The following is a 7,689-nucleotide window of genomic DNA, read 5'->3' as shown; positions in this document are numbered from 1 at the left end:
ACACATTGCAACACCTGCCACAGAAGGCTCAAAGCGTGCACACTCAGACACAGGGACTCACCATTATGAGAAGAAGTTGCGGATAAGCTGACTCCGGATGTCCTCCTCCTCCTCCTCCTCACTTGCCCCGTGCCCAAGCCCTTCATCCTCCATGGGTGGATGATCCTGCTCATCCGGATCAAGGATGAGTGGCACGGCCTTCTCCACTGCCATGTTGTGCAGCATGCAGCACACAATGAAGATTTTGCAGACCTTCACCGGGGCATATGGGAGGGCGCCGCCGGTCTTGTGGAGGCACTGGAATCTGCTCTTCAGGAGTCCAAACGTCCTCTCAATCACGCGCCTCGTCTGCCCATGGGTGTCGTTGTACCGGTGTTCTGCGGCTGTTCTGGGGATGCGGAGAGGCGTCATCAGCCATGGCATGTTGGGATAGCCAGAGTCCCCTACATGGAAACATGATGTGAAGAAGTGGGTCAGGAGATGCCGTAAGATACAAAGATAGCGCGAAACACAGGACTAACAGAGTATACCCACCAACAAGACATGCTTGTTCCGCGTGCAGCTGCAGCATCATTTCTGGCACCCTGCTACGCCTCATGATGTAGGCATCATGTGCGGACCCTGGAAAACGGGCACAGACATGGGAAATCAGCATGTTGGCAAAACACACCACAAGGGCATTGATAGAGTGATAATGTTTGCGGTTCCGAAAGGCTACCTCCTGTGCCTGTGGTGGTACCAAAGCCACATGTGTCCGATCAATGGCCCCAATTACGTGAGGCATCCCTCCAAGGGCATAGAACTTACCCTTGACACTTGTCAACTGCTCACGAGTGGGAAAATGGATGAAGACATCCAGGTGCACCAACATGGCTTCTAAAACATCATGCAGGACACGGCTGAACATTGTCTGGGACATGCCACCAACATCAGCTATGGTCAATTGAAACGTGCCGGTGGCAAAAAAATGTAGGGCTGAATCACCTTCATCTTGGGGGTCAGAGCTGTAGGATACCTGTGTTGTGGTTGGAGGTGTGGTTCAAGCCGGCGGATCAAGTTCTCTATCAGCTCTTGAGAGAAGCGGTATCTGCGTATGCAGTCATGTTCACACATGGCATCCAGGTCTGGCATTCGTCTGGGGAGAGGCGGTGCCCTGCAGAGATTTGGAAGGAATAACGAAGAGTGAGTACATTACCACACCAATGTCACTGAGGTGAGCACATGTTCAACAGCTAATACACATCTGCTTAATACAGAGTCTGGTCTGTTCAATACATCCAGGACACGTAGGCCAGCCAGGTTATACTCCTACGAAGAGCCAGCCACAATAGTTGCATGGCAATGTTGACGTGACATGCCATTAAAATAGCTGTGGGCCAGTGTAAGTGACCAGCCAGACACATTATATGAGTGACAGACATCCACATATCAGCATTTGAAGGATGTTATCTCATACAGACAGCTGGCGGGAGTCTAGACGCACAGGTCACATGTCATTTGAAAAAGGACAGATAACACACATTTCCATGAAGGGGTACATGTCAAAAACTGATGACACAAAGATTGAGACAACGCAGATATTGCCTCATGTCAGGAAGTCATCTTGGAACCATCATGACACATGTAATGTGTGAGTCCACATGTGGCATGGTGTGCGTATATGTGTGTCATGCACATATGCACACAGACACATGTTGGATGCTGCAACAGCAGATGGAGTTGACGGAACACCAACGGCAAGCTCATGGGAACACATGACACACACATGACATAGTCACATCGTGGCACGGTGGTAGTCACATGTCAGGTGTAATTATCAGTGTACCTGGCATCAGGGGACAGTTGCGGGTGTTGGTGACTGTGCCATACCAGTGATGCAGTGCTTGACACATGTGTCCTACATGCACACATGTGCAAAGTGTGAAGGGGAAGTGTGCCACGTAGTGCCCCATAAAGCATGACATGTGTAAACAGCTCATCACACATCTATTGTGCCACAACATGATGAGACATGTGCCACATCACTGCCTGACACACCTAGGCCCTGCACATGAAGGACTGCACTGATAATGACTTGATGTCCAGCCTTGTGCGAGTCTGACACCTCCATTCCTTTCGTGTGCGCCTCCTATCACCAGTGTAAGCTGTGAAACGCAGTACACACGCTCTGAGGGTGTGTGTACGGGCCGTACACGCGTGAGTACGTGCCTATCACTATAGTTGTGTTACTGTAGGTCCGAGTGATACGGGCCGTACTCATGCGTGTACGGGCTGTACACGCGTGAGTACGTGCTTATCACTATAGTTGGGGTACCGTAGGCCCTAGTGATACGGCCCGTACTCACGCGTGTACGGCCCGTACATGCGTGAGTACGTGCATATCACTATAGTTGTGTTACCATAGGCCCTAGTGATACGGCACGTACTCACACGTGTACGGCCCGTACTCACGCGTGTACAGGCCGTACACGCGTGAGTACGTGCCTATCACTATAGTTGGGGTACCGTAGGCCCTAGTGATACGGGCCGTACTCACACGTGTATGGCCCATACACGTGTGAGTACGTGCCTATCACTATAGTTGTGTTACTGTAGGTCCGAGTGATACGGCACATACTCACGCGTGTACGGGCCGTACATGCGTGAGTACGTGCCTATCACTATAGTTGTGTTACTGTAGGTCCGAGTGATACGGCACGTACTCACGCGTGTACGGCCCGTACACACGTGAGTACGTGCCTATCACTATAGTTAGGGTACCGTAGGCCCTAGTGATACGGCACGTACTCATGCGTGTACGGCCCGTACTTACGCGTGTACGGGCCGTACACGTGTGAGTACGTGCCTATCACTATAGTTGGGGTACCGTAGGCCATAGTGATACGGGCCGTACTCATGCGAGTACGGCCCGTACACGCGTGAGTACGTGCCTATCACTATAGTTGTGTTACTGTAGGTCCGAGTGATAAGGCACGTACTCACGCATGTACGGCCCGTACACGCGTGAGTACGTGCCTATCACTATAGTTGGGGTACCGTAGGCCCTAGTGATATGGCACGTACTCATGCGTGTACGGCCCGTACACGCGTGAGTATGTGCCTATCACTATAGTTGTGTTACTGTAGGTCCGAGTGATATGGCACGTACTCACGTGCGTACGGCCCGTACACGCGTGAGTACGTGCCTATCACTAAATTTGGGGTACCGTAGGCCCTAGTGATATGGCACGTACTCACGTGTGTACGGCACGTACACGCGTGAGTACGGCCCGTATCACTGTAGTGATGGTGCCCTAGGGGTACGTGTGAAACGCGCCGTACCTGTGTGGGGATTTAAGAATTACAATGGGGACACATGAGGGACAAGTATTAGGGCCTAAATGCATGCTGGTTGTCATGGATACCGAGTTTCAAGTTCAAAATTTAACATCATGTGGTCTGGAAAAAGCAGTTGGCCACATTATACATTGTTGCAAAGTGGTTGTTGACTTGACATGATGCTGCAAATTCGAAAGATGCTAAGGCTGTCACTGGTGTATGTTTAAAGGGATTGGAGGAAACGTAGGATGCAAATGAGTCTGACCAATCACTCTGTACTCCTGTAAATGAAATAGGCCAGCAAGGCAGATGTAAGGCAGGCAGAACCCATGGGAGGGCACTTGCCTGCACAACATGTCTGTTGATACCACTGCTGCTGTATTGTCTCCCTCTGGCTCCATGTCAAGGACTGTGGAGAGGGCCCAGCCTTTCACCCAGGAGGAGAATGAGGCCCTGCTGGAAGTGATCCTCCCACGGTACCCCATGCTGTATGGTCGACCAGGGGAGCAGGTGAGTGCTGACTCCACTACCTTTGCCTGTGCACCTTTTTTGTGTCTGTCACTTCTGGCATTGTGTCCAGGTGTGACAGACATGCAATGTTGGTTGGAGTGGGTCCCGGGGGGGGTGGATGGCTTATGTCTCTCATGCAGGGCTTGATGTAGTTCATGTGTGCACTCCTCACTTGCATTGTGCTTACTGTGACATTCACTGCATAGTGCATGGCACATTCAGCCAGCCTAATCCTCTTGGGAATTCTTGTTCTATTGTCCTGCGGTGATTCAGTGGTCACCCCGGTGTGACAGGTGACTGCACCCACAGATGTGTGTGAGAGTTGAGTGGAGCTGTGGTGAGAGTGGTGAGAGTGTCCAAATGATGTGTACGCCCCCTGGACATTGATGTGTGTGAATGTTTCTTGTCATGTGGGTGAGTGTCTATGTGGAGTGTTGCACCACAGCTGCATCGAGGAGGCAACTGCTCAATCCATCTGATGTGAGAAGTAAGCCGTGTTGTGTGTCTGACTTGCTGAGCTAGCCCCACACCTGTGACCCCCCCCTGGCAAGTGGCACATGTGCAGAGTGAGGTTTGCATCCGCTGTTGCCAATGGCAGGTGATTGATGTGTGCCTGTGTGTGTCTGTGTACTCTGCTGAGGTTTCGTCAGTGGCCTGGGGCATGTGACTGTTTTGCGGTGCTGTCCATCAGCCTTGTGTTGCTTGGGATGCACAGTGTGTGCCATGATCAGGGATGGTTTCGCACCCCTCATGCCACCTGTGTACTTACTATGCCATGTAGTGCATTGATGCGTCCACAGTGGAAAAAGTCCCTATGACTAAGGTGCTATTACTTGCCAGCATACTATGCCCTGTTCAACAAATCAAAGATGTTCAAATGTGTGTGTTAGAAGGCGACCTCAGAGGGGCCGGAGGGGGCCCTGACTGCCCTGAGACCCACCCTCGAGGTATCGTAGCCGGGCACTGGCGGGAGACTCCTCAGGGGAGGAACCTCGTATCTAGGATCGTACACTCGGCACCACACGACAGAGAGACACCACACGAGGAGTTCTTAAGAGCAAATCTTTATCAGATCGGAGTGGTAGGATCTTTATGATCAGCAAGGCAAAATATATACAAGTAGAGCGCGGGCTCACAAAGTCTTGGAGGGGGGTTAGGAGGTAGCGGGATATACTTTGGGGATAGGAATCAAATGCAGGAGCGTACCCGGCGCACAGCTCACAATCCTCGAGCTGGGGGATACGCTTGTCGTCGTGGGGTTCGGCAGGACCAAGAGAGTCTGTGGGAGCTGCGAGTCACTCAGCAGGGCTCAAGCACAAGTTCGGAGGTCTTACGATCTTCAGGGAGCCGCGAGTCACTCAGCAGGGCTCAAGCACGAGTTCGGAGGTCTTACGATCTTCAGGGAGCCGCGAGTCACTCAGCAGGGCTCAAGCACAAGTTCGGAGGTCTGACGATCTTCAGGGAGCCGCGAGTCACTCAGCAGGGCTCAGGTGTTTCCAAGGCGAATCTGCCGGACAGTCCCAGAGCACCCCTTGTTATAGGGCGACTCCTCTTTGATGTCCGGAGTCTGTGCAGGCAGGGGTCTTGTCACCTGGGGGTCGCTTGTTGGGGGTTTCCTGCCATTGTCCTTTGATCCTTTCAGGGCCGGGTCGGGAGGAGTCCCAGACACCCAGCAGGCGTGGAGCCAGCCCTCGGGGAGGCCGGCGGGTCGATCGAAACCCACCTTCCCAGGGAAGCGCAGAGGTGTGATGGTAACTGCTCCTCCCTTTCTCATCCCAAGGGGAGCGCGATGTCCTCCAGCCGGAGTGGTGCCTATAGGCCAGGGTCGCGCCGGGGCCGGGCGGCCATCTTGGTGCATGAAGTGGGCACACGGGCCCGGTGTGGCCGAAGGAGGAAGGCCACGGACGGGGAAGCCCGGGTCGGGGGTGTGTGTTCTGGTGGGAAGGATCGGCTAGGCCGTGGGCTCGGGGCTGGTGTGAGGTGAAGGGGTCAGGTCTGGCTATGTTACGAGGGCCGGGTCTAACACGCGTCCCCCCCAGCTGAAAGCCGGAGAGAACTACCCATCTTCTTGGGGGTTTTCTTCGCTGAGGTGGAAGAACCGGGAGAGGCCATCGGCGTTGGCGTGGTCCGTACCAGGGCGATGTTCCACGGTGAAATCCATCCCCTGGAGGGAGATTGACCACCGCAGAAGCTTGGGGTTTTCTCCTCGCATCTGCATGAGCCATCGCAAGGGGCGATGGTCGGTTTGGACCCTGAAATGGGTGCCGAACAGGTAAGGGCGCAGTTTCTTGAGGGCCCAGACTACGGCGAACGCCTCGCGCTCGATGGTACTCCATCTCTGTTCCCTGGGCAACAGCCTTCGGCTGAGGAAGGCTACGGGCTGGTCTAGGCCCTGGTCATTTACCTGGGAGAGGACTGCCCCGCTGCCATGCTCGGAGGCATCAGTTTGTACCACAAACTCTTTGGAGTAGTCGGGGGCCTGGAGGACGGGGGCCGTACACATGGCCGTTTTCAGGGCATTGAACGCCTCTTTGCAGGCAGGGGACCACTGCACCTTCTTGGGCTGCTTCTTGGACGTGAGTCCCGTGAGGGGACCGACCAGGCTGCCGTAATTCTGGATGAATCTCCGGTAGTAGCCCGTGAGGCCCAGAAAGGCTCGGACCTCTGTTTGGGTAGTGGGGGGTTCCCAGGCTAGGATGGCGTCGATTTTGGGCTGTAGAGGGGCGACCTGCCCTCTTCCGACCTGGTGCCCCAGGTAGGTTACCGAACCTTGCCCAATCTGGCATTTGCTGGCTTTCACGGTGAGGCCTGCCTGGCGTAGGGCGGTTAGCACCCTCCGGAGGTGCTGGAGGTGCTCACTCCATTCGGAACTAAAAACTGCAATATCGTCGAGATATGCAGCGCTGAATTTTTCCAGCCCGGCCAGGACTCTATTTTCCAGTCGCTGGAAGGTGGCCGGGGCATTTATCATCCCGAAGGGCATCACGCGAAAGCGATAGTGCCCATCCGGGGTGGAGAAGGCAGACCGCTCCTTGGCTCCCTCTGTGAGCGCAATTTGCCAGTAGCCGCAGGTGAGATCGAAGGTGCTGAGGAACCGAGCAGCCCCGAGCCGGTCAATGAGCTCGTCGGCTCGGGGAATGGGGTGGGCATCGGCTCGGGTGACTTCATTGAGTCCCCGGTAGTCCACGCAGAAGCGGAGTTCTGGGGCGACCCCGGGGGCAGCTGCTTTTGGGACCAGGACCACGGGGCTGGCCCAGGGGCTGTCTGAGGGTTCGATCACGCCTAGGGTCAACATTTTCGAGACTTCGGCTTGGATACAGGACCGGACCCGATCAGGGACTCGGTAGGCTCGGTGTCTCACTGGCGGGCTGTCCTCGGTATCCACATCATGGACACACCAGTCGGTGACCTTGGGGACCAGGGAGAAAAGGTCCGGAAACTGCCCTAGGAGCTGGCGGCAATCCTCACGTTTCTGGGGAGTGAGAGACGGGGAGAGGTTCACTCCCTCTACGGAGCCGTCCTTCTCTTTGGTGCACAGAAGATCAGGGAGAAGATCTGACTCTTCTTCGGACCCGTCATCAGTGGCCAGTAGGAGGCTCAGCTCCGTCCGCACAAAGTGGGGCTTGAGGCGGTTCATGTGGAGGACCCGGAGGGGGTCCGAGGTGACTGGACGTCTACCAACTACCAAGTACGTGACCGGGCTCTTCCGCTCAACTACTTTGAAGGGCCCGGTCCATTTATCCTGGAGAGCGCAGGGTTTCACGGGGGCCATGACCCATACCTGCTGGCCCGGCTGAAACTCGACCAGCGCGGCGTTCTGGTCGTACCAGCGCTTCATCTCCTCCTGACTCGCCTCCAGGT

General features: G+C 54.9%; 1 long non-coding RNA gene across 1 annotated transcript; it reads right to left on the bottom strand.

Moving 5' to 3' along the window:
• Positions 1 to 403: 403 nt before the first annotated feature.
• LOC146789548 (uncharacterized) lies at positions 404 to 1,038 on the bottom strand. The gene is made up of 3 exons (XR_014969696.1): positions 1,016 to 1,038; positions 535 to 621; positions 404 to 443 (listed from the first exon to the last, which is right to left on the bottom strand). It is a non-coding gene; the product is annotated as an uncharacterized LOC146789548 (long non-coding RNA).
• Between the last annotated feature and the right edge of the window lie 6,651 nt (positions 1,039 to 7,689).

This window comes from Triturus cristatus, chromosome 10 (assembly GCF_964204655.1).
Source record: "Triturus cristatus chromosome 10, aTriCri1.1, whole genome shotgun sequence".
Taxonomy (NCBI): Eukaryota; Metazoa; Chordata; class Amphibia; order Caudata; family Salamandridae; genus Triturus; species Triturus cristatus.
This window is presented reverse-complemented; position numbering and strand designations above follow the sequence as displayed.